Source organism: Peromyscus maniculatus, chromosome 21 (assembly GCF_049852395.1).
Source record: "Peromyscus maniculatus bairdii isolate BWxNUB_F1_BW_parent chromosome 21, HU_Pman_BW_mat_3.1, whole genome shotgun sequence".
NCBI classification, from domain to species: Eukaryota; Metazoa; Chordata; class Mammalia; order Rodentia; family Cricetidae; genus Peromyscus; species Peromyscus maniculatus.
In genome coordinates, this window is record NC_134872.1 from 57,102,766 (window position 1) to 57,128,143 (window position 25,378).

The 25,378-nt window shown below is 39.6% G+C and overlaps 1 protein-coding gene across 11 annotated transcripts in view; it reads right to left on the reverse strand.

The window, feature by feature from the left end:
• Pkhd1 (PKHD1 ciliary IPT domain containing fibrocystin/polyductin) overlaps window positions 1–25,378 on the reverse strand; it is a 483,551-nt gene that overhangs the window by 104,748 nt on the left and 353,425 nt on the right. The gene's annotated exons all lie outside the window — the stretch shown is intronic.

Consider the following 25,378-nt stretch of genomic DNA (forward strand, 5'->3'; position numbering starts at 1 on the left):
ACAAACAAATGCCACCCCAAACTGAAAAAGTATCCAGTATGTATAGAGAACTTGCAAAATAAAAAAGAAACACTTTAAGCAAATAAGCAATAACATCTTACAATAAGCAAAGAATGTCCTAAAAGAAGAGATAGGAAATGGCCAATAATCACATGAAAATACTCTGAACACCAGAAGTCAATGAGGACATACAGATCAAAATCACAGTGAAGTAGCACCTCATTCCTCTAGGATCCCTAATATGGGAGAGAAATGATGTTAGTGAGAATATAGACAAAGATAAAGCCATGTGTTCTGGGAATGAGAATATAAAATGGTATAGGTACTGTGGGAAAAACTTTATGCAATGTTTCCTCAAAAATCCATAAAAATAGAGGTATCATATGATTCTTTACATATGTGTCCAATTGAGTTTAAAACAAAATCTATAAGAGGTATGTGTATGCCATTGATGCAGTAGCATGATACACTGTAGCTATAATGTAAGAAGAATCCTATGTCCATGGGCAGATGAACGGAATATTTGGCTTTCAGAGAGAAGTAAATCCTACAATTTACTACAATTTGTATGGACCTTGTGAACGTTATTCTAAGTGAAATGAGTCATTGATAGAAGACATGTGGTCATATTTATCTAAGTCACTTAGGGTAGAAAAAGTCATACAAACATTAAATACAATGATGGCTGCTGGGGATGAAGGGGAAAGGGGGTTACTGTTTAATGGGTGCAGAACTTGTATTTTATGAGATGAAAAGACATATGAAGATGGATGGTAGTGATATTTGCATGACGTGAAGAATGCATTTAATACCACTGAACTAAATGCTTAAAGTGGTTAAGTTGTAAATTTCATGCAATGTATATTTTATTATAATAAGATTATAACAGTCTTGAGAAGCACTAAACCTAACCCATTGTTGGTTCCAGCTGGAAGGTATTAGACTTTGTGCTTTTCACGATTTATACAGTATTTTCATTTTTGTGTCTGTGTATTTGCCTGTGTGAGTTCATGTACTGGTGCCTGTGAATCCCCTGGAATGGGAGCTACAGGTGTCTGTCTTATGTGGGTGCTGGGAGCCAAACTTAAATCCTGTACTAGAACAGCAAGCTCTCTTAACTGCTGAGCCATTTCTCTAGTCTCTAGACTGCCTACTTAAAAGATATTAGTTAGCCATAAATTCTCCGTTTTATTGTTTTTGAATATCTGAAAAAATGGGAAAGAATTCAACAACAAAATACTGCTATACTAGAAAACAAATTAGGTCAGTTGGTTGAAATTACAGAAGGAAGATCCTAGACATTAAGACTGAAATACTAGGAAATATAAGAAGCCACTGTGTAGTGAATGAAGAATGAAACTGATTGAACTGATCCAAATACAGGACACTATAACACTATAATTTCTTTCTGACCAAATGTGTGCAGATGAACAGATTGATATGAGACAATATTTCCCCCAAATTCATTTTTAAGTACACTATTTACAAGAATAAACAAGTACTCTCCAGTCAAAAAGTTTATACAAAATTAAATAGTAGTTTTTAATTTAATTGCACAACTTATAACCTTTCTTTTTTTAAGATACACATTAAATCTCTAAAATGTGAATACAGTCTTCATAATTGATTTGATGGTGGAACATGTTTTTCAGTCTCCTGAGTTCAGTGATTGTGGGAACAGCCTTGAAAATGTTAAAAGATATCAATCATATCAATTCAGTAAATTTTGTGGAATAGTTGCCAGGCAAAATAATCTTGAATTGTTCACATTTTTTCATTAATTTATTTATTAGTCATTTTTTTGGTGTGTACTAAACATATATTGTGTTCTAGAATGTGATAGTGTTAACTGTCAGCTTGAAAAACCTAAAATCACCTGGAGAAAAGGCCCTTGTGCAGGTCTGTGAGGAATTACCTTGACTGTATTTATGTGGGAAGACTCACCCACTGTGGGTTGCACCATTTCCTAGGAAGAGAATACTAGTTTGTATAAAACTTGAGAAACAGGGCTTAGTTAATTCTCTGCTGTCTGTTTTTGACTGTGGAAATAACGAGACTAGCTGCTTCAGGTTCTGGGCACCCTGACTGCCTGCAGTGATGAAATTATGCCTCAAATAAACCCGTTCTTCTCAAGTTGTTTTTGTCAGAGTATTTGGTCATAGAAACAGGAAAAGGAACTAAGACACAGAAATTGTAGTAAAAATCACAACTTCTTTGCCTTCAAGGCCCTTGTAGCCTGGTGTGATTGCAGACTGGCACGACCATGGGAAGAGAGCATGACAGCTGAAGCGAGAGAGCCACATGATGGACAAAGGCAGATCATCTAGATACAGAGACCCGTCCTGTGGTTGAGGTAGCTGTGGCTTGTTCTGCTTCTCTGATCTTCCAGCATTCACCCCAATAACTGGCCCCAGGTTTGATTTTATTAATAAGACCATTCAAGATTCTTGCTACATGTGGTGATATTTATTTGTGATGAAATGTGATATTTTATTTGTATGTTAATAAATAAAGTTTGCCTGGAGATCAGAGGTCATAGTGAGCCTTAAACAGAAGTCAGGCCATGGTAGTCCATGCCCTTAATCAGAAGACATGGCAGGCAGAGTATCTGTGTGTTCAAGGACACAGCCAAGCACGGTGGCACATGCCTTTAATCCCAGTACCAACTATAGAGACTTGGAGGTCTTTATAGACAGGCAGTGATGAGGAAGTGATGTGTCTGGGCTTAGAGCCAATGAGAAGGCAGAACAGGAAGGCAGTAAAAGTGCAGGTTAGACAGGAAGAAATTCTCTTAGGAAGCTATGGCAAGGTGGTAAGCTAAGATTAGCTGGCGGCTATTACTCTGATCTCTACAGCTTGCACCACTGCATTTGGTTCTGTGTTTCTTATTTAATAAAACTGTTTTAAAAAGTTGTCTACACCATCCTAGATGTGGAAGCGAGCAACTGCTTCACATTGAAAGCACAAAGCTCCATCACAGAAGGCAGGGACACATCTGCTGTTTAAATACAATGTGTATGCTTACCTCCTTATGCAGACCATTTATTTATTTATTTATTTATTTATTTATTTATTTATTTATTTATTTGCCTTTATCCATTATTTGTATTAGCATATATTAATACAAATAATATGCCACATTATGGGATTTCATGAACATACAAAACCTATTGTGGTAGTAATCTAATTGTACTGAATTATTATTTTGATTGTATGTTAATAAATAAAGTTGTCTGGGAGTCAGAGCTATTAGAGCCATAGCAAGAGTGTGGCGGTGGTGGCACACGCCTTTAATCCCATAGATATCTGTGTGTTCAGGGTCAGAGCTATTAGAGCCATAGCAAGAGTGTGGCGGTGGTGGCACACGCCTTTAATCCCATAAGATCTCTGTGTGTTCAGGGATACAGTCAGCATTGGAGACATATGCCTTTAAGACCTAGGGGGCTGTACATTCAGACAGTGACGAGGCAGTCATGTGTTTGGGTTTACAACCAATGAGAAGGCAGAACAACATACTATAAAGAAACGAACCGACAGGAAGTAGGTCTCTTTTCGCGAAGCTGGGACAGCAGGAGGAAGGGTGAGATTTTAGCTCTGAGCTCTGACTTCTCGGCTTTCTCTTTTACATTGTTTCTGTGTTTCTTATTTAATAAGACGGTTGGTTACATCTACATCTGGCGCCCAACGTGACAAGAATCCATTAAAAACTGCTTGGCTTGGCGGCAGGTCCGCTTTCCCGCAAGGGCGGCAGGCGGCCCACGGCGGCCGGCGGCGATCGGCTTCTTAGTCCAAGCAGCGGCTTCTTAGCCTGGGTCTAGTTCTGCTTGACCTCAGGCTGGACTATCGGTGAGCTGCTTGCTTAAATCCTGCTTGCTTAAAGCCGGTGCTACAAACAACTCAGACCTGCCCTGCCGAACAGGGCCCTGCCTGTAAAGCCAACGCACGTGGTCGGAGCTTAAGGAAGTCAGACCCAAGCCTTGACTCGGCACAAGAGGGAACACGTGGCTGCATTTAAACTTTAGCCAGCTACGCTTTCTTGTTCTCTCTCTCTCTCTCTCTCTCTCTCTCTCTCTCTCTCTCTCTCTCTTCTCTTTGGATTTACACCTGGGACACTAGGTGGCTGCTTTGAAAATCCCCTCGAATTTCTACTGTTCTACGCAGATTTGGTAAGTCATAATATATCAGATATTTTAAAGGAAACTATCTAAAAGAGAATTTTTTTCCACATTAAAAAACAAATGGGTTTTATGTGTACATTGGAAGAAAATTGGTTTTTGTTCGAAATTTTAGGCAGTCTGGCAATGGAACAACTATATAATATTAGTATTGGTGGAATTATGCACCTTATCACTATAATAATCCACATTTTAATATTTAAAAAGATAGTCAATTTAAGTGCCAGGATAACAGCTTTAGAAGAACTTGTTAAACCTGTAAAAATTCAGACAGAAGAAATTAACAGTGAAGTTGTTTCAAGTCGGGATCATAAGGTTGCAGAAAGAAAGCCTGTTTTCACACAGTCACCCTTAATTTATCCTGTAACCGTACAGCAGATGCCTGATCAAATGGCTACACAAAATACTTGGGCTCCAATTGAAATGTTGGATTTAAAAAGGTTTAAGGAGGCAATAGTATCTTATGGCATGCATTCCCCATATGTAAAGCAAATGTTAAACATTTGGTCAACATATAATAGGATAGTACCACAGGACTGGCGGGACCTTGCACAAGGTGTTCTGGAACCCAGCCAGAGACTTCAATTTCTGACTTGGTTTAAGGAGGAGGCTAAAAATATAGAAAAACAATGGAGGGATAAAGGAATACAAGTTTGCCAGGATCAGCTTATGGGCGAAGGCCAATATGCTTCAGCACAAACACAAAGTTTATATGATGTCCAAACCCTAATTTTATGTCGAACGGCAGCCTTGAGTGCATGGGACAGAGTTGAGGAACCAGGAAAAAAATCTGAGTCATTTACAAAGGTGATGCAAGGCCCAAAAGAGTCTTTTACAGATTTTTTACAAAGACTGGCTTCAGCAGTAAAGAGAACGGTCTCGGATTCAGAAGCTAGTAAGGCAATAATTGAATCTTTGGCCTTTGAGAATGCGAATGCAGCATGCAAAAGAATAATCAGGCCATTAAGGGCAAGATCTGCACCTATGGAAGATTGGATTAGAGAAACAATTAATGTTGAAGCTGATGAGCATGATGATACATGGGTAGGAGAAGTAATTTCAAAAGGTTTGAGGAGTGTTAGATGTTTTGGATGTGGAAAGCAAGGACATTTGAAAAGGGACTGTAGACAGGTCATTCCCAGAAACAATGTTTCTTCAAGGAACAATGGCAACAGAATGCCCCTTCCTTCTGGAGTATGCAGAAGGTGTGGTAAGGGAAAACACTGGACCAACGAATGTAGATCAACAAAGAACAGACAGGGTAATCCTTTGCCTCAGTCTTCGGGAAACTCCCAGAGGGGCCTCAGGCAGGCCCCCAGTGCAAATCCAGTTCAAACCTTTCCTGCAGCCATAGAGGAAATGCCTGCTCTGGAGAGCGATTAAATAACCAAATGCCTATTGGAATAAATCATGCTGGTCAGGATGATGAAACAGAGAGAATAGAAAATTCAGGAGTAAACAAAGAAAATTTTTTGGCAAACTTCTATTAATGAACAAAGACCAAAATTAACAATAAAAATAAATGGTGTTTTGTTGTCTGGTCTGGTAGACACAGGTGCGGACGTTACCATAATTGCACCAGAATTTTGGCATCCAACTTGGCCTCTTCAGGAGGTAAACGTTCAACTGTTAGGAATTGGGACATTATCTCAGGTGAAACAGAGTGCAAGATGGCTCGAATGTATAGGTCCAGAAGGACAGAGAGGAAAATTAAAACCATATGTGGCTAACATAACTATGAACCTGTGGGGTCGAGACTTGTTGCAACAATGGAATACTCAGATTAACATCCCTCCAATCTCAGAAACAAATCATAAACTAGCACATGTTACTGAGAGAAATATTAAAAGATATTGTTCTAATGAGTGGTCACCAGCCATCCATATTATACAAGAACAGGGCACAATAACTGATGATCTTCCAAAGACACCAACAGCTCTACCTTTAAAATGGTTAACAGACAAGCCTGTATGGGTTCAGCAATGGCCTTTAACAACAGAGAAACTCCAGGCTTTAGAAGAGCTGGTAGAAGAACAGTTAAATGCTCAGCATATTGAAGAATCAACCAGCCCTTGGAATTCTCCTGTATTTGTTATTAAAAAGAAATCTGGTAAATGGAGAATGGTAACAGACCTTAGGGCAATTAACAAAGTAATTCAGCCAATGGGTTCTCTACAATCTGGGATGCCTTTGCCTACTCTGTTACCAAAAGGATGGCCTCTCATAGTTATTGATTTAAAAGACTGTTTCTTTTCAATACCCTTACAAGAAAAAGACAGAGAAAGATTTGCTTTTACAGTGCCTACTTATAATAATTCTCAACCGGTTAAAAGATTTCAATGGAGGGTCCTCCCACAGGGAATGTTGAATAGCCCAACTCTGTGCCAATATTTTGTACAGCAACCATTGGAAGTGATACGTAAAAAATTTCCTAAATCTATAATTTATCATTATATGGATGATATTTTACTAGCTGACTCAAATGCAGATACTTTAGAAATAATATTTGAAGAAGTAAAGAAAATTTTGCCTTGCTGGGGATTACAAATTGCTCCTGAAAAGATACAAAGAGGAGATTCTATTAATTATTTAGGATATAAAATAGAGCTACAAAAAATTAGACCCCAAAAGGTGCAAATTCGGAGAGATAGACTACAGACTCTTAATGACTTTCAAAGATTATTTGGAGATATTTCTCATCTATGAACTATTGTTGGGGTAAAAAATGATGAACTGACTAATTTGTTCAAAACCTTAGAAGGTGACAAGGACTTAAATAGTTCAAGAGAATTATCACCTGAAGCTGAGAAAGAATTAGCCTTGGTAGAAAAGAAAGTGCATGAAGGACACGTGAATCGTATTGATCCAAAGCTGGATTGCATTTTGGTTATTTTACCTTCTAGGCGTTTTCCTACTGGAATATTAATGCAGAGGGAAGATATTATATTGGAATGGATATTTTTACCAAATAAACCAAATAAAAAATTAAAAACTTATGTGGAAAAAATCTCTGACTTGATTTACAAAGGAAAACTGAGACTTCGTCGATTAGCAGGCATAGACCCAGCAGAAATTGTCGTACCATTAACTAAGGAGGACATTGAAAAATTATGGACAGAAAGTGAACCTTGGCAAAGAGCTTGCAGTAATTTTTTGGGAGAAATTAACAGCAAATATCCCAAAAGCAATAGAATTGATCTTATAAAGAGAGCTGATTGGATCTTGCCTCGAATTGTACGGCAAAAACCCATATCTGGAGTTCGTACATTTTATACAGATGCCAACAAACAAGGAAAGGCAGGTTACAAATCAGAAAATTTAAGTAAAGTGGTTCAAAGTCCGTATAATTCAGTTCAAAAATCAGAATTGTATGCTATTCTGTTGGTATTAATGGATTTTTCAGAACCTCTCAACATAGTAACTGACTCTCAGTATGCTGAAAGAGTGGTGTTACATATTGAGACTGCAGAATTTATCCCTGATGCTTCAGAATTAACTTCACTATTTATTCAATTACAAGATACAATCAGGAAAAGGAATCATCCTTTATATATAACTCACATTCGATCCCATACTGGTCTGCCAGGCCCTCTAGCACAAGGCAATGATGAGATTGATAAATTATTGATAGGAAATGTGCTGGAGGCCTCAGAATTTCATAAAAAACATCACGTCAATAGTAAAGGTTTAAAAAAGGATTTTTCCATAACCTGGCAACAAGCCAAAGAAATAGTAAAGAAATGTCCTACTTGTTCCTTCTACAATCAGACGCCATTACCAGCAGGATGTAACCCAAAGGGTACTCAGAGAAATGAGATCTGGCAGATGGACGTGTTTCGCTTTGCAGAATTTGGAAAATTGAAATATGTACACCACACTATCGATACTTATTCAGGATTTCAATGGGCAACTGCTTTGAGTTCTGAAAAAGCTGATTCTGTAATCACTCATTTGCTAGAAGTTATGGCCATCATGGGTATACCTGCACAAATCAAAACTGACAATGCTCCATCATATGTCTCTGTTAAAATGAAACAGTTTTTTGCTTATTACAATATAAAGCATATTACAGGCATACCACATAATCCTACAGGTCAAGCAGTTATAGAAAGATCAAACAGAACTCTAAAGGATATGCTAAATAAACAGAAATGGGTAACAAAAACCCCCAGAAATAGACTGCATAATGCTCTTCTAACTTTGAATTTTCTGAATGCCAATGAGAAAGGAACAACAGCTGCAGAGAGACATTGGATAATAGAAAAAACTACAGAATTAAATCAGCCTATATACTTTAAGGATGTGCTGACCTCAGAATGGAAACCAGGGTATGTATTACATTGGGGACGAGGTTTTGCTTTTGTTTCTACAGGAGAAGATAAGCTGTGGGTACCGTCAAAATTGATAAAGGTTCGATTTGAACAAGAGAGACCTCTTAATTGAGGAGGTGATAGTTCATTAACCAGCATGAACATCCAATTTAAACTAACTTGTATCAATAACACATGCCTTTTCATTTAATCAGATAATAACTTGTCAAAAGGAAACATCCCCAAAATTAGTCTTGGGGAAAGGTTTTTGTTTTTGTCTTTTAGGAGAATGAAGGTTAAGGAATCTGAAGAACACTGGACAAATGAGACAACTGAAGAAAAGTGACAAATCATCTATCCCAAGAAACAGAGTGAAACGGTGTATGGGTATATATTATCTAAAAAATTTTATGTCTTCCTAAATGTTTGTTTCTGCTTTTCTCTAAAGATTTAACACTATTGGTTTTCTAATAGTCCCAGTTCAATTAAAATTTAAAGCTGACTTTGGAGTTGGAGAATGGCTCTCTCCTTCTTTAAACTCAAGCATGTTGTTAAAAGGAAAATGCAAACTCCCTGTATCATGCCAGAATAAGAGCCATCTTCTGCTATGGTACAGGACAAAAGCAAAATTAATTAAGGGACTATTCTATTACTAATCTCAACTCTTTGATTCTATTCTGATTCTTTAAACTTTTCTCAAAGTACAAATTTTATATCAAAATTTACAAGATTAATATATATATACATTTTAAACTTTGTTAAGATATGTATGGTCACATAGAGTACTAACTAATTCTAGAAAAAAGGCTAGCTGCATATATATGTTTTTGTGTTCGAGTCTCTTATCAGTTTTCTGCAGGAAATCATGGCCAGGCCTAACATCAACTGAAGTCTCCAGAAAGAAGATGGGGCCCCACAACAACAACAATTCCACTTGGACAATAATAATATCATTAAGCTGACAAACATCATCCATAGATCAGCTTTGAACTACAAGGTGCTCAGAGCAATTTTGAGATGACTAGCTGAGATGATCCAGTCTCAAAGACTACTTGAATAAGGACTTGAGATAAACCCTGAACTTTGGCATTATACACAGACTGGATAATGAAGGATATAGTTACCTCTCCTAGAATTTGACAATTAACCTAAAATTTTTCTTTCAGGATAAAGAAAACTTCGCCCATACCCAGCAGGAAGCAATTTTAAGAATACGACGCCCACATTCCCAAAGAGGTGGTGTGGGGCGGGTGGTTTTTTGGTCTTTTTAATGGGTTTTGGGTCTGGGATAATTTTCAGTGTTTAGAGGGGTTGGTTACAAGTTATTGTCAAGGGTTAGGAAAAAGGCTAAGCAAAGGAGATTAGATTTAAGGTTCTTGTTTAAAAAAAAAAAGAAAAGAAAAAGAAAGAGAAAGAAAGAAAAGAAAAAGACAATTACTAGTTTTAAATACTTTACATTGGATTGAATTGTTTTATATTGTACACAAATTTGAAACTGATATTGTTAGAAAATGTTATATGTATATTTCTAATTGTATTTATTCCATCCATTTAACAATGTAACGCAAATTTCTGATCCTTGAATGTTATTATTATCAACTATTAGGATATAAAGAAATGAAAGCTAGTAGTTAGACATTATCATAGAACTTGTAGTCATATTAGATATGTTTTAAAAATTGAGCAGAGATGTTTTAGACAGGTCATCTTCAAACCCTTCAGAGATCTACAGAATATGGCATTTACAATGTTTTAATAACTTAGAAAATTTTTCTTTTTTGAGACATGTCGGCTCCTGGCAGTACCAATCTACTTTAGAGAAAATATGGGCATTGAAGAAACTGCATATGGAGTCAACTTTCATTCTGGCAAAAGTTAGCCACTGGACAACAAAGTATCCTCGAATCAACAGGACAAAATGGACAGACAGATCACGAAACAAGGGACTACTGATTCTTGCCAAAACAAGTGTGGTTATGGCTTTATCAAAAGGCATCTTCTGAGGCCAGGACAATATGGCCCCATCCCTGAAGTGGCCTTCGCATCCGGAAAAGGTACGGTGCCCTTTTCTTCGAAGGCAGCTTAACAGGCAGAGGGCCGATGGATTCTGTTGTACAATGGAACAGCAGCTGAAAGCTCATGCCTCTCAAAAGTAGACTGGCATTTAATAGAGGGATGTGGAGAAGAAGGGGATGCTGAGATGAAGCCATATATACACAGCCAAGAAGAATGGACAGCTGAATTAAAAAACTGTCAACAATTTCCAGAATTTAAAATCCTGAATCATGACAGGACACTAGTGGAATTCAGGTGTTTCTGGTACGTGGACTGCTCTCACCCAATGTGAGGTTGAACTGTTGACCTTGTGTACATCCTACTTCACAAATGAGTCTGTCAGATACACTAAGCCTATAGGCTGAAGATGATGCCCCAACACTGCGGAGAAACCTCAGGTGACTGCCCAGGCAGCTGGCTGTTTCTGTCAACTCACAAAAATTTTTTGGAAGTTGCTTGCATGCACTTCCTGTTTTTATTTTTGTTAGCTAATATTATTCCCTTCTTGGGTCTCTGAGGGAGTTGAAGATTAGTTAGTTATGGTTGAAGATTAGTTAGTTATAGTTGAAAATTAATTAGGATACAAAGTGCATTAGATACATCTTGGATTTACCAAAATAGGATAGATAATGGAATTATTTTCTCTGATTTGTCAAATACCTGTTTAAGTGTTTATTACTTGTATATATTGTATATAGTTATTGTACTTTTGTATATAGTTTTTCTTTTGTTAGTTATAACCTTTTGCTTTTTTTCTTTTTATTAAAATAGAAAAGGGGAAATGTGGTAGTAATCTAATTGTACTGAATTATTATTTTGATTGTATGTTAATAAATAAAGTTGTCTGGGAGTCAGAGCTATTAGAGCCATAGCAAGAGTGTGGCGGTGGTGGCACACGCCTTTAATCCCATAGATATCTGTGTGTTCAGGGTCAGAGCTATTAGAGCCATAGCAAGAGTGTGGCGGTGGTGGCACACGCCTTTAATCCCATAAGATCTCTGTGTGTTCAGGGATACAGTCAGCATTGGAGACATATGCCTTTAAGACCTAGGGGGCTGTACATTCAGACAGTGACGAGGCAGTCATGTGTTTGGGTTTACAACCAATGAGAAGGCAGAACAACATACTATAAAGAAACGAACCGACAGGAAGTAGGTCTCTTTTCGCGAAGCTGGGACAGCAGGAGGAAGGGTGAGATTTTAGCTCTGAGCTCTGACTTCTCGGCTTTCTCTTTTACATTGTTTCTGTGTTTCTTATTTAATAAGACGGTTGGTTACATCTACAACCTATTTCAATGATATTCTTTGGTGTCTATCTCCTGCTGCTTCCCACTCTCTTCTCAACTCCCCCTTCTTATTACATATCTGTTTTCTTCATGATGGCCCGATGAGTACTTTAAGGCTGCTTTGGGATCATGGGTGGGTGGCTGTTTAAAGGAGCATGGATGCCTTACTGGTAGCAACACCAACTGAAGAAAATCTCCCTCGTTGCCCTCATAAATGCTCAGAGAAAGAAATACAGGCCCCACTGAAAGCTTTTAATCCTCAATGATAGTGTTGATGGGCCAATCTTTTGCTTATCTTGTGCAGAGAATCACAGTTTCTGAGTTCCAGAGTGCAACATCTAGGTCTGGAGAGATGGCTCAGTGTTTTAAGAGCAATTTCTGCTCATTCAGCAGCAAACTGGAGTTCAATTCTAAGCACCCATATGATGGCTCACAACCATCCCAAACTCCAGTTTCAGGGGATATAATGCTTTCTTCTGGCCTGTGTGGGCACTGCATGTATATGGTATACAGATATACATGAAGCAAAATACCCACACATATAAAATAAAATTAAATTTTTTAGAGTGCAACACCTTGGATGTATTTCATACCATTCTGTTCTTTCTCCAACTGTTTTAGCATTTCACACAGTGGTCTATACTCACTATAAATTCTGTTTCTTTCCTAATGTTTCGTCCATATCCTTGGCTATCTATGATCTCCTTAGGGTGCTGATTTAACTGCATCCTTGCAGGTCGTATCACAGTCTGGCCCACTTGTCCCACTATATGAGAACAGGAACAGTCTCATTCTACCTTAACACCTCCCCTTGCACATTCAATCAGTGCATGCACCTTGATGTCACTGAATACTGGATAAAATACTCAACTTAAAATTATACCTACATTAACCCACTGAGAATGGAAGGAAGCTACTGAGAATTTCCAAAATGAAATTCTAATCCATGACTAAAGCTATGATTTAATAACTACTCCATTATTGTCATATAGCCTCCTTGGTTAGCCATAAAAACATTTGTTTTCTTGGCTATGATACAGAACATTTATTTTGTACCTGGTGAAAATAGCCATATGTAAATACATATTTATATCATATAGAGATTAAGAAGAGAAACAAAATGAGATTTTTGTGGTTGTTACTACATGGTAGTTATAATTGATAGTTAGATGGTTTGAAAACCTAAAAATGTATTTACTTCCACATAAAGGGAGAGGATGTGAATTATGCAGTTAAACACAGCTCTGTGTGGAGTTTTCACCAGATGATAAAAGTCACATCATAATTATCCAGTAGTAGCTGTGAGCTCAAGCTTTTGAGTACAACAAGTATAGAATTAAATTTGGGTTCTGAACATTCTGTAATATAGTGAAAAAAGTAGTTAATTTCTCTAAAACCCTGTATTTCCAAATATTTTAAGATGAATAACAATGCTGACAACAGGTTAAGTGTGTCGTAAGGATAAAGGGAGGTGTTTTGTTGTTGTTGTTTTTTGGGGGGTTGTTTTTTTTTCTTTTTCATTAGTATTTTATTTTTTCATTTTTCTTTATTAAGAAATTTTCTACTCACTCTACATACCACCCACAGATCTCCCTTCCTCCCTTCTCCCTCTTCCCACCCTCCCCCCAGCACTCTCTCCCAAGCCACCCCGCATCCCCACATGCCCCAAATCAAGGTCTCCCACAGGGAGTCAGCAAAGCCCAGCACACTGAGCTTAGGCAGGTCCAAGCCCCTCCCCACTGCACCAAGGTTGCACAAGGCATCACACCACAGGCACCGGATTCCCAGAAGCCTGCCTATGCAGCAGGGACAGATCCTGATCCCCCTGCCTGGATGCCCCCCAAACAGTTCAAGCCAAACAACCATTTCCTGTATCCAGAGGGCCTAGTCTAGTCCCACGGGGGCTCCACAGCCATCAGTCCACAGTTCATGGGCTTCCACTAGTGTGGCCTGTAGTGGATAGCCATTCCAGCTTGGATCTGGAAGTTCCAACCCCCATTGAGACTCTGGCAACTGTCACACCTACACGGCAGGGCCAGGGGAGGTGCCTGGAGACCCAAGAGCTGGATGGGCCAGTGCTCTCTCTGTGCACTCTATCTGTGCGCTCTCTCTGTGCCTGGATGCTGAATGGTGGAGGTTGACCAAGCAGAGCTCCAGAGACCACCACTGGACTGCGATACACCTTCCCCAGACCATGCAACCTACCTATTACTTAATTTGTGGGTTACACCATTAAATAAATATCCTTTTAACTACGTGGAGTGGCCAAAATAATTTCACCAATATCTGGCGCCCAACGTGGGGCACGAACCCGCGAACCTGAGATTAAGAGTCTCATGCTCAGAGACAGGCCCCCAGCTCCCAGCCTGCCCCCGACAACTTCCCTTCTGGACCAGAGGTGAGTGCCTAGGTCCAGCCCGGACCCCATCCCTGGCCACCAGCCACCCCGGGAGGACCTGCCCAACTTGGCACCAGGTTCTGGCCACCGGGCAGCTCCCCTTCTAGCCCCACCGGAGGGATCCCCTTTTCCAAGCCCCCGGCTGCCCCTGCAGTCTCCGCGCCCTGCCCCCACGCCCATCTGCCCAAGACCCCAGCCACTTCCTGAGACTTAGAGACCTGCCCCCAGCTCCCAGCCTGCCCCCGACGACTTCCCTTCTGGACCAGAGGTGAGTACCCGGGTCCAACCCGGACCCCATCCCTGGCCACCAGCCACCCCGGGAGGACCTGCCCAGCTTGGCGCCGGGTTCTGGCCACCGGGCAGCTCCCCTTCTAGCCCCACCGGGAGGGATCCCCATTTCCAAGCCCCCGGCAGCCCCTGCAGTCTCCGTGCCCTGCCCCCACACCCATCTGCCCAAGACCCCAGCCACTTCCTGAGACTTAGAGACCGGCCCCCAGCTCCCAGCCTGTCCCCGACTGCCATTCTGGACCAGAGCTTGCCCCTGACTTCCCTTCTGGACCAAAGAGTTGGACAAGAGAACTCCCTTTTGGACAAGAGAGAGAGTCTTCCTGAGTCTGTCAGCTCTTTGTGAAACAAGTCCACTGATAAGACCAAGAAGGAACCACAAGGAGATGGGCAGACGTCAAAGCAGAAGTACATACAGCAAAATGAAGAGCAATACAGCATCACCAGAACCTAGCTCGCCTCCAACATCTAGACCTGAACACCAAAAATTGGAAGAAGCAGAAGAAAGTAGCCTTATGAGTAACTTCATGAAGAAGGTAGAGGCTTGTGTAGAGGAAAAGACAAGAAAATTGGAAGAACGCTGTAAACAACTAGAGGAAAGGGCAAACAAGTTAGAAGAAAACAATAAAGCCCTCCAAGAAAACAATAAAGTCCTGGAAGAAAACATTAAAATCCTGGAAGAAAACAATAAAGCACTGAAAGAAAATCATGAAAAAGCAATGAAACAAACAAAGGAAACAGTCCAAGAACTGAAAAGGGAATTTGAAAAAATAAAAAAGACACAAACAGAGGGAATGCTGGAAATAGAAAACCTGAGTAAAAGATCAGGAACTTCGGATGCAAGTATAACCAACAGAATGCAAGAGATGGAAGAGAGGATTTCTGGCATTGAAGATACAGTAGAAGAAATAGTTCCATCAGTCGAAGGAAACACTAAAGCCAACAAAGTCATGAACCAAAATGTCCAAGAAATCTGGGACACCATAAAAAGACCAAACCTACGAATTATAGGGATAGAAGAAGGTGAAGAATACCAACTCAAAGGCACAGAAAATATATTCAACAAAATTATAGAAGAAAACTTTCCCAACTTAAAAAAGGAAATGCCTATGAAGATACAAGAAGCCTATAGAACACCAAACAGACTAGACCCCCAAAAAAAGTCCCCTCGACACATAATAATTAAACAACTAAATGTACAGAATAAAGAAAGAATATTAAGAGCAGCCAAGGAAAAAGGCCAAGTGACCTATAAAGGTAAACCCATCAGAATAACACCCGATTTCTCAATGGAGACTTTGAAAGCCAGAAGGACCTGGACAGATGTAATGCAGACACTAAGAGACCATGGATGTCAGCCCAGACTAATATACCCAGCAAAACTTTCAATCATCATAGACGGAAGGAACAAGACATTCGAAGACAAAGCCAGATTTAAACAATACCTATCCACAAACCCAGCCCTACAGAAAGCACTAGAAGGAAAATTCCAACCGAGGGAAGTCAGATACACACGTGAAAACACAGGCAATAGATAAAGCCACAACAGTAAACCCCAAAGAAGAGAAGTACACACACACTACCACCAAAAATAACAGAGATGAAGAATCACTGGTCATTAATATCCCTTAATATCAACGGACTTAATTCACCTATAAAAAGACATAGACTTACAGAATGGATACGAAAACAGGACCCATCTTTCTGCTGCATACAAGAAACACATCTCAAATTCAAAGATAGACACTACCTAAGAATAAAAGGCTGGGAAAAGACTTTTCAATCAAATGGTCTTAAGAAACAAGCAGGGGTAGCCATCCTGATATCCAACAAAATAGACTTCAAACTAAAATCAATCAAAAGAGATCAAGAAGGACATTACATCCTCGTCACAGGAAAGATCGACCAAGATGAAGTTTCAATTCTGAACATATATGCCCCAAACACAAGGGCACCCACATATGTAAAAGAAACATTACTAAAGCTTAAACCACATATAAAACCCCACACATTAATAGTGGGAGATCTCAACACCCCACTTTCACCACTGGACAGATCTCCCAAATCGAAACTTAACAGAGAAATAAAGGACTTAACCGATGTCATGACCCAATTGGACCTAATAGATATCTACAGAACATTCCATCCTAACAAGAAAGAATATACTTTCTTCTCAGCACCCCATGGAACTTTCTCTAAAATCGACCACATACTTGGCCACAAAGCAAATCTCAACAGATACAAAACAATCAGAATAACCTCCTGTGTTCTATCAGATCACCATGGTTTAAAGCTAGATTTCAACAACAACAAAAACTACAGAAAACCTACAACCTCATGGAAACTGAATAATGCTCAACTGAATCACCAATGGGTTAAGGAAGAAATAAAGAAAGAAATTAAAGACTTCCTAGAGATCAATGAAAATGAAGACACCACATACCCAAACTTATGGGACACTATGAAAGCAGTGTTAAGAGGGAAATTCATAGCACTAAATGCCCACATAAAGAAGTTGGAGAAATCGCACACTAGTGAATTAACAGCACATCTGAAAGCTCTAGAACAAGAAGAAGCAAAGTCTCCCAGGAAGAATAGACGCCAGGAAATTATCAAAGTGAGAGGTGAAATTAATAAATTAGAAACTAAGAGAATAATACAAAAAATTAATGAAACAAAGAGTTGGTTCTTTGAGAAAATCAACAAGATAGACAAGCCCTTATCCAAACTAACCAAAAGACAGAGAGAGAGAATCCAAATCAACAAAATCAGAAATGAAAAGGGGGACATAACAACAGACATTGAGGAAATCCAGAGAATTATAAGGTCATATTTCAAAAACCTCTACTCCACAAAACTGGAAAACCTAAAAGAAATGGACATTTTTCTGGATAGATACCACATACCTAAGTTTAATCAAGACCAGATAAACTATTTAAATAGTCCAATAACCCCTAAGGAAATAGAAACAGTCATTAAAGGTCTCCCAACCAAAAAAAGCCCAGGACCAGATGGTTTCAGCGCAGAATTCTACCAGATCTTCAAAGAAGAGTTAATACCAATACTCTCTAAATTGTTCCACATAATAGAAACAGAAGGAACATTACCAAACTCCTTCTATGAGGCTACAATTACCCTGATTCCTAAACCAAACAAGGATGCAACAAAGAAAGAGAACTACAGACCGATCTCCCTCATGAACATTGATGCAAAAATACTCAATAAAATACTGGCAAACAGACTCCAAGAACACATCAGAACAATTATCCACCATGATCAAGTAGGCTTCATCCCAGGGATGCAAGGGTGGTTCAACATACGAAAGTCCATCAATGTAATACACCATATAAACAAACTCAAAGAAAAAAACCACATGATCATCTCACTAGATGCAGAAAAGGCATTTGACAAAATCCAACACCCCTTCATGATAAAAGTCTTGGAGCGATCAGGAATACAGGGAACATACCTAAACATAATAAAGGCAATATATAGCAAACCAACAGCCAACATCAAATTAAATGGAGAGAAACTCAAAGCAATTCCACTAAAATCAGGAATGAGACAAGGCTGTCCACTCTCCCCATACTTATTCAATATAGTACTTGAAGTTCTAGCCAGAGCAATAAGACAACATAAGGAGATTAAGGGGATTCAAATTGGAAAGGAAGAAGTCAAGCTTTCCCTATTTGCAGACGACATGATAGTATACTTGAGTGACCCCAAAGATTCCACCCAGGAATTGATAAAGCTTATAAACACCTTCAGCAACATAGCAGGATACAAGATCAACTCAAAAAAATCAGTAGCCCTCCTATATACAATGGACAAAGAAGCTGAGAAGACAATTAGAGATACATCACCCTTTACAATAGCCAAAAATGACATAAAATACCTTGGGGTAACACTAACCAAGCAAGTGAAGGACCTATATGACAAGAACTTTAAGTCCCTGAAAAAAGAAATTGAAGAAGATCTCAGAAAATGGAAAGATCTCCCATGCTCATGGATAGGCAGGGTTAACATAGTAAAAATGGCAATCTTACCAAAAGCAATTTACAGATTCAATGCAATCCCCATCAAGATACCAACACAATTCTTCACAGATCTGGAAAGAACAATACTCAACTTCATATGGAAAAACAAAAAACCCAGGATAGCTAAAAGAAACCTGTACAATAAAACAACTTCTGGAGGCATCACAATCCCCGACTTCAAGCTCTACTATAGAGCTACAGTAATAAAAACAGCCTGGTATTGGCATAAAAACCGACATGTGGACCAATGGAATCGAATTGAAGACCCTGACATTAACCCACACACCTATGGACATATAATTTTTGACAAAGAAGCCAAAAGTATACAATGGAAAAAAGAAAGCATCTTCAACAAATGGTGCTGGCATAACTGGATATCAGCGTGTAGAAGGCTGCAAATAGATCCATATCTGTCACCGTGCACAAAACTTAAGTCCAAGTGGATCAAAGACCTCAACATAAATCCAGCTACTCTGAACCTGCTAGAAGAAAAAGTAGGAAATAGTCTTGAACGCCTTGGCATAGGAGATCACTTCCTAAATATAACACCAGTAGCGCAGACACTGAGACAAACAATCAATCAATGGGACCTCTTGAAACTGAGAAGCTTTTGTAGAGCAAAGGATACGGTCAACAAGGCAAAGCGACAGCCTACAGAATGGGAAAAGATCTTCACCAACCCCACATCTGACAGAGGACTGATATCCAGAATATATAAGGAACTCAAGAAATTAGACATCAAAACGACCAACAGTCCAATTGAGAAATGGGCTTTAGAACTAAACAGAGAATTCTCAACAGAGGAATCCCAAATGGCTGAAAGACATTTAAGGAATTGCTCAACTTCCCTAATCATCAGGGAAATGCAAATCAAGACAACTCTGAGATACCACCTTACGCCTGTCAGAGTGGCTAAGATCAAAAACACTGAAGACACTTTATGCTGGAGAGGATGTGGAACTAGGGGAACTCTCCTCCACTGCTGGTGGGAATGCAAGCTTTTACAACCACTTTGGAAATCAATATGGCGCTTTCTTAGAAAATTGGGAATCAATCTCCCCCAAGATCCAGCTATACCACTCCTGGGCATATACCCAAGAAATGCTCAATCATACCACAAGAGCACTTGCTCAGCTATGTTCATATCAGCATTGTTTGTAATAGCCAAAACCTGGAAACAACCTAGATGCCCTTCAACTGAAGAATGGATAAATAAATTGTGGCACATATACACAATGGAATACTACTCAGCAGAGAAAAACAACGACATCACACGGTTTGCAGGCAAATGGATGGATCTAGAAAAAATCATCCTGAGTGAGGTAACCCAGACTCAGAAAGACAAATATGGTATGTACTCACTCATAGGAAGATGCTAGATGTGGAACAAGGATGACTAGACTGCTACTCACATCACCAGTGAGGCTACCTGGAAAACGGGACCCCAAAAAAAGACACGGAGAAATGGACGAGATCTACATGAATAGCCTGGTCATGAGTGGGAACAATGAAGGGCGACAGTCGAGGGAAAGAGTGGGAGATCCTAGCTGGATCAAGAAAAGAGAGGGAGAACAAGGAATAGGAGACCATGGTAAATGAAGACCACATGAGAAGGTGAGAAGGGGAGGAAGCAGAGAGCTAGGGAGGCCCACGGAGATCCACAAAGATACCCCCTCAAAAGACTGCTGGCAATGGTCGCGAGAAGGCAGGAACTGACCTACTCTGGTGATGGGATGGCCAGACACCCAGATAGTGGTGCCATAAACCCCATCCAAGGACTGAGGAATCTGAAGGCAGACATCCATGGCTGGGCCCCTGGTGGAGCACTGGGAGTCTAATTAGTGAGTAAGAAGAGGGTTTATATGAGCGAGAATTGTTGAAGCCAAGGTTGGATAAAGCACCGGGACAAATAACCAAATGAATGGAAGCACAGGATCTATGAACCAAAGGCTGAGGGGCCCCCAACTGGATCAGGCCACCTGAACGGGTGAGACAGTCATTTGGCTTGATCTGTTTGGGAGGCAGCTGTGCATTGGTGCCAGGTCCTGGGCTCGTTGCATGAGTTGGCTGTTTGAATCCTGGGACTTATGCAGGGATACTTGGCTCGGTCTGGGAGGGGGGAATGGACCTGCCTGGACTGAGTCTACCAGGTCAACCCCGGTCCTCGGGGGAGACCTTGATCTGGAGGAGGTGGGAATGGGGGGTGGGCTGGGGGGAGGGGTGGGCGAGAGGGGGAGAACAGGGGATTCTGTGGCTATTATGTTGAACTGAATGGTGTTGTAAAATAATAATAATAATAATAATAATAATAATAATAATAAAACCAAAAAAAAAGCAATAAACAAAATTAGAAACAAAAAACAAAAAAAAAAAAAAACAAAAAAAAACAAAAAAAGAGTCTCATGCTCTACTGACTGAGAAATTATTTTGGCCACTCCATGTAGTTAAAAGCATATTTATTTAATGGCGTAACTCACAAATTAAGTGATAGGTAGGTCGCAGAGTCTGGGGAAGGTGTATCACAGTCCAGCAATGTTCTCTGGAGCTCTGCTCGGTGCGCGCACAGAGAGAGCCTGGTCCATCCAGCTCTTGGGTCTCCACGCGCCTCCCCTGGCCCCGCCTCGTAGGCATGGCAGTTGCCAGAGTCTCAATGGGGCTTAGAACTTCCAGATCCAAGCTGGAATGGCTACCCACGACAGTGGCCGGTCATCTCTGCAATGGCTTAGCCGTTAAAGGCAAGGCTCACAACTGAAAATATAAGGGAGGTGTTTATAACCTGTCACAAATACAGAATGCTACAAAAGGGGGCACAGAGCAGAGAGTAACTATGATTCTTACCAGGTTGAGTGGATAGTTGCTAGAATAACCACTGACTTGGTTTGCTTTATTTTGAGCTCTGTCTGTGAGAAGACAGGAAGATTAAGAGAGACTGCACAGAAGAACAAGCAGTAGGAAAGGAGAAAACCCTTATAGTACTGCAACAATGTAGGTTCAACTTAAGAACACTGCTTGGTCCTGAATCTTTCGTTAATTAGCTACATGACTTGGGCAGTGACCCAATATCTTCATATCAGTTTCTGCACCTATAAAATGGAGGCAGTAAGAGTATAGATCTCATAGGACAGATCATGTTCATGTCACCAAATGAGATAATTAATCTAATGGACTCAGCAGGGAGCCAGAGACAGTGGTAGTCATCGTCATGAATGGAAGAGTAGAAGAGAGAAACAATCAGTGTCTAGATTGTGGAAAGGTAAAGAAATAATCCTCAGTGTACTACTTCCTTTGCATATCATCCTGTAGAAATCACACATGAAAATCACTGCAACTCATAGCCTGGACCACTCTGGAAAGCAATCAAATAGTGTTATGCTGTACTGCCTGGAGACCAAAGAGAGTGAGAAAGTGAGGTGGATCAAAGTTGCTCTTCGGGTGTCAGAAAGTACCACTGGAAGCCTATCTTCCTCTGCTTGGGATAAAAGTCCCTTGCAGCCACATATCCCACAGCCTAATATTTTCTGAGACTCTACTGTGCCTTTATATTTTAATACCCTGACATCTGGAATCCTAAAAGTCTAATGTTTAACCATAAATATCTGCTGAGATTAAAGAGCTATATACCAAGTTTCAATCTTTGGGGCCTATAATTGCTTGGGAAAAGAGAATGGCATTTCCCCCTCTAGCTAGAAGAAAAAGACCTCAGCAAGCACGGATATTGGCAGACAAATCTTCTAACAACCGTTTCTCCTCTCCATTCTCTCCTCTCATTTCCTCCCTCCCTCTCCATTCTCTCATTTTATAATACCGTCTTGCTGTCACTCTCGGAACAAATGGGAAGAACAAGAAGCCTGGAAAGCTGAAAGAAAGACACATTTCAAGATCCAGCCACAAAGAGGGGAAGTGCTGGCCACGCTCTGCGCGGGAAGCAGGGAACAAACAGCCTCTGTGGTTCTCCCATCACTCACTTAGAAAACACTTCATCATTTTGGGAACTGACAGTCAAATGCCAACTTTATTTTCTTTTATATCAACCTCATATTTTATTTTTGATTCAAGGCAAGTCACTTTTAAGGTCTCCGGAATGGTTTATAACTTTCATTCTTGGGAAGTCTCCCAGAAGTAACAAAATTTGAAAAATGTTTCTTAGCTACTCATAGTAAAGAATGGGGAACCAATCTTTTCCCTGAAGGTAGATTTGGTCAGAAGTCTTGGCCAGACCACAGTGATTTGCTGGGAATAGTGTCAAAGAGAGTGTGGGAAAAGCTTATCATGAAATGAGCTTTAAATATAATGATACAGTATAGAATAAATAATAACAAACCTAATTTCACCCGGCAATGTATTATGAAGATGGGATTTTGGAGGTCATTCAATTCATTTCAATACAATTAATTCAATACAATAAGATGATACATATTAAAGGTCTAAAAATCTATTTTAGTGAAAGGCTTTAGCTATAAACACTTCTGTATATTTTTAAGGTTCTTTTGTCTTTCTGATCTGTGTCCAGGCAAATATGTCTATGTCTTGTGTTTGGCATGGAGAGTCATGGTCTCACTCCATAGTCTGGCTAGTCTTGAAATCAGGGTAATTATTCTGCAATAACCTCTCAAATCCTAATATTTCAGGATTGAGCTACCACATCTAGACTCAAAGACTAATTTTTGATTATTAATGAAAAATTAAAACTATGCACAGATCTCTGCTCCTCCCACCCCTCATATGTGTTGAGGAAATTCATTTATCAGAGCCTCTGTGCTGGCTGGTGACCCTCCTTATGAGTTTCCTTCCTCTGCTTCTTAGAGTCTTGTTTGCAATGTTACTTTATATAAAATATGTATTTCTTATACACATACACATCTACATGTGAACACATGCACACACATATATATATGTATGTATATACATATATATTATATATATATATATCAGAGAAAGAGAAAATAAACTAACTCCTATTTGCAATTCCCTCTGTAAACCAAAACACTATTTTCTTCCCTTCTCTTTTCATTGCTATTTGTGTATATGCCTTTGTTGCAATATAACTTTAATGAAAGCACGGTTATTATCTTCTTCACTATACACTATAATACCTAATCCTTAATAAAATGCTAGTAGACACTATGTTGCCAAAACATATTTACTGAATAAAGGAAAATGCCAGATATTGTAATTCACATGCAAAGGGTATTCATATAATGCTCCACTTTACTTCCCTGATAGTTCATTCAGCTGAGGAATTATAAACTGCCACCAACCTAGAGCTCTGAAGTCTTCAGTCCTCTCATTACAACATTGGTCTTCTATATATATAAACCAGTCTCTGAGGTGATACTATTCATTATTAGCTAGAGATAGACAAGAAATTAAAAAGAAGCCCAAATAGAAAGGCCTGGTGTTTTCATCTACCTAAGTGGGATATTAATTTCAAGATTTTGTTTTATTGAATGATTTTGGATTTTTGGGATCATTAGATGTCTCCATAACCACAGAAGTCCTTCCTAAAATAAAGTATAAATAGTTCTCAGGGGATCCCCTGCTTGGGATTAGCCTTGCTCTTATTGCCATGTAATTTTCAAAGTTGGCAGCAAATGAAAACTTATAGATAAGTATAAAACAAAATTAACAGCTCACTTTTCCCCTGGCTGCACACCCTGCACTGTGAAGATAGTGAAGCCCACTGGCACAGTGTTCCTACTCGGTGATCCACACGGATGGGTTTAGCTCCTGATGCCAAAGTGCTTGACGGTATTCAGGGAACTAACTGTGGATATATGATTTAGTGAGGAGGGTTTTTTTTGTGTGTGTGTGTCTGTATGTGAACTAATATATGCAAACAAGATCTGTTATTTTGCAAATTAAAAATAAACCTTAGGGGCAGTGGACTCAAAATGACTTGGAGAGATTTACTAATAAAATGCAGAAAAGACATGAGGGTGTGTCAAGCATGGTGACACTGGGAATAAATATGAGACTTGGTTCTAGTGGTTTCATTTTATGTGTCACCTTTATTGTCTTACAGAGGGACATATGCATGTCAGTCTCTTATGAATAAAGCTGTGCTTCTCTTGTACGCTAGCTTGGTGACAGGAAGTAGAAAGTAGTTTTGAGAACAATAATTTTTAAAATACAAAGGTCTTACATTCTAGAAGAATATATTTGAAGTCAAGACAACATTTACCATGTGTTGTCTTCCTTGCAAAGGGACTCTGTTTCTAGAGCAGTAGACAAGAGACTCCACTGTGAGAATCTTGGCACCTATAACAACTTCATTGAGCATTTTAGGCAGTTTTTGAGCATGAGGAGTCTGTCAGTCTTAAACACCTGCATGTCCTCTCAGCCATTCACACAGACTTGCTTTCACACTCTGATAGCGAATGGTGTGCAATGCTTGTTATATACCATTGAATTGTGTTTCACACAGGGCAATGAGCTGAAGAGAAGCAAACAGAACAGCACAGTCACCAATAGCAAGAAGATATTTAGTCCTGAACAATGTATTACGCCACACGGTAAGCAACCTCCTAAAAGCTCATCAAAGGAATGTTCTTATAATTTAAACATGAAGCATTGGATTGACATAGTAGTGACTGTTGGTAAGAGTGTTCACAATGACATAACATATGCCATTGACAATCATCTTCTCCCACCAAAAGGAACTATTGACAAGACTTACGACATCAATCTGAGAAATGTTTTCTGACCATGTGAACAACCTGTGTTCAGGGAAAACCAACAGCCTGCAGAGTCATCTTCCTCGAGTCATCTCTTGACCCAAGGGTGAGCAGGGATATAACATATTTACATTAGCTCCCCAGGCATTGTTGTGATCG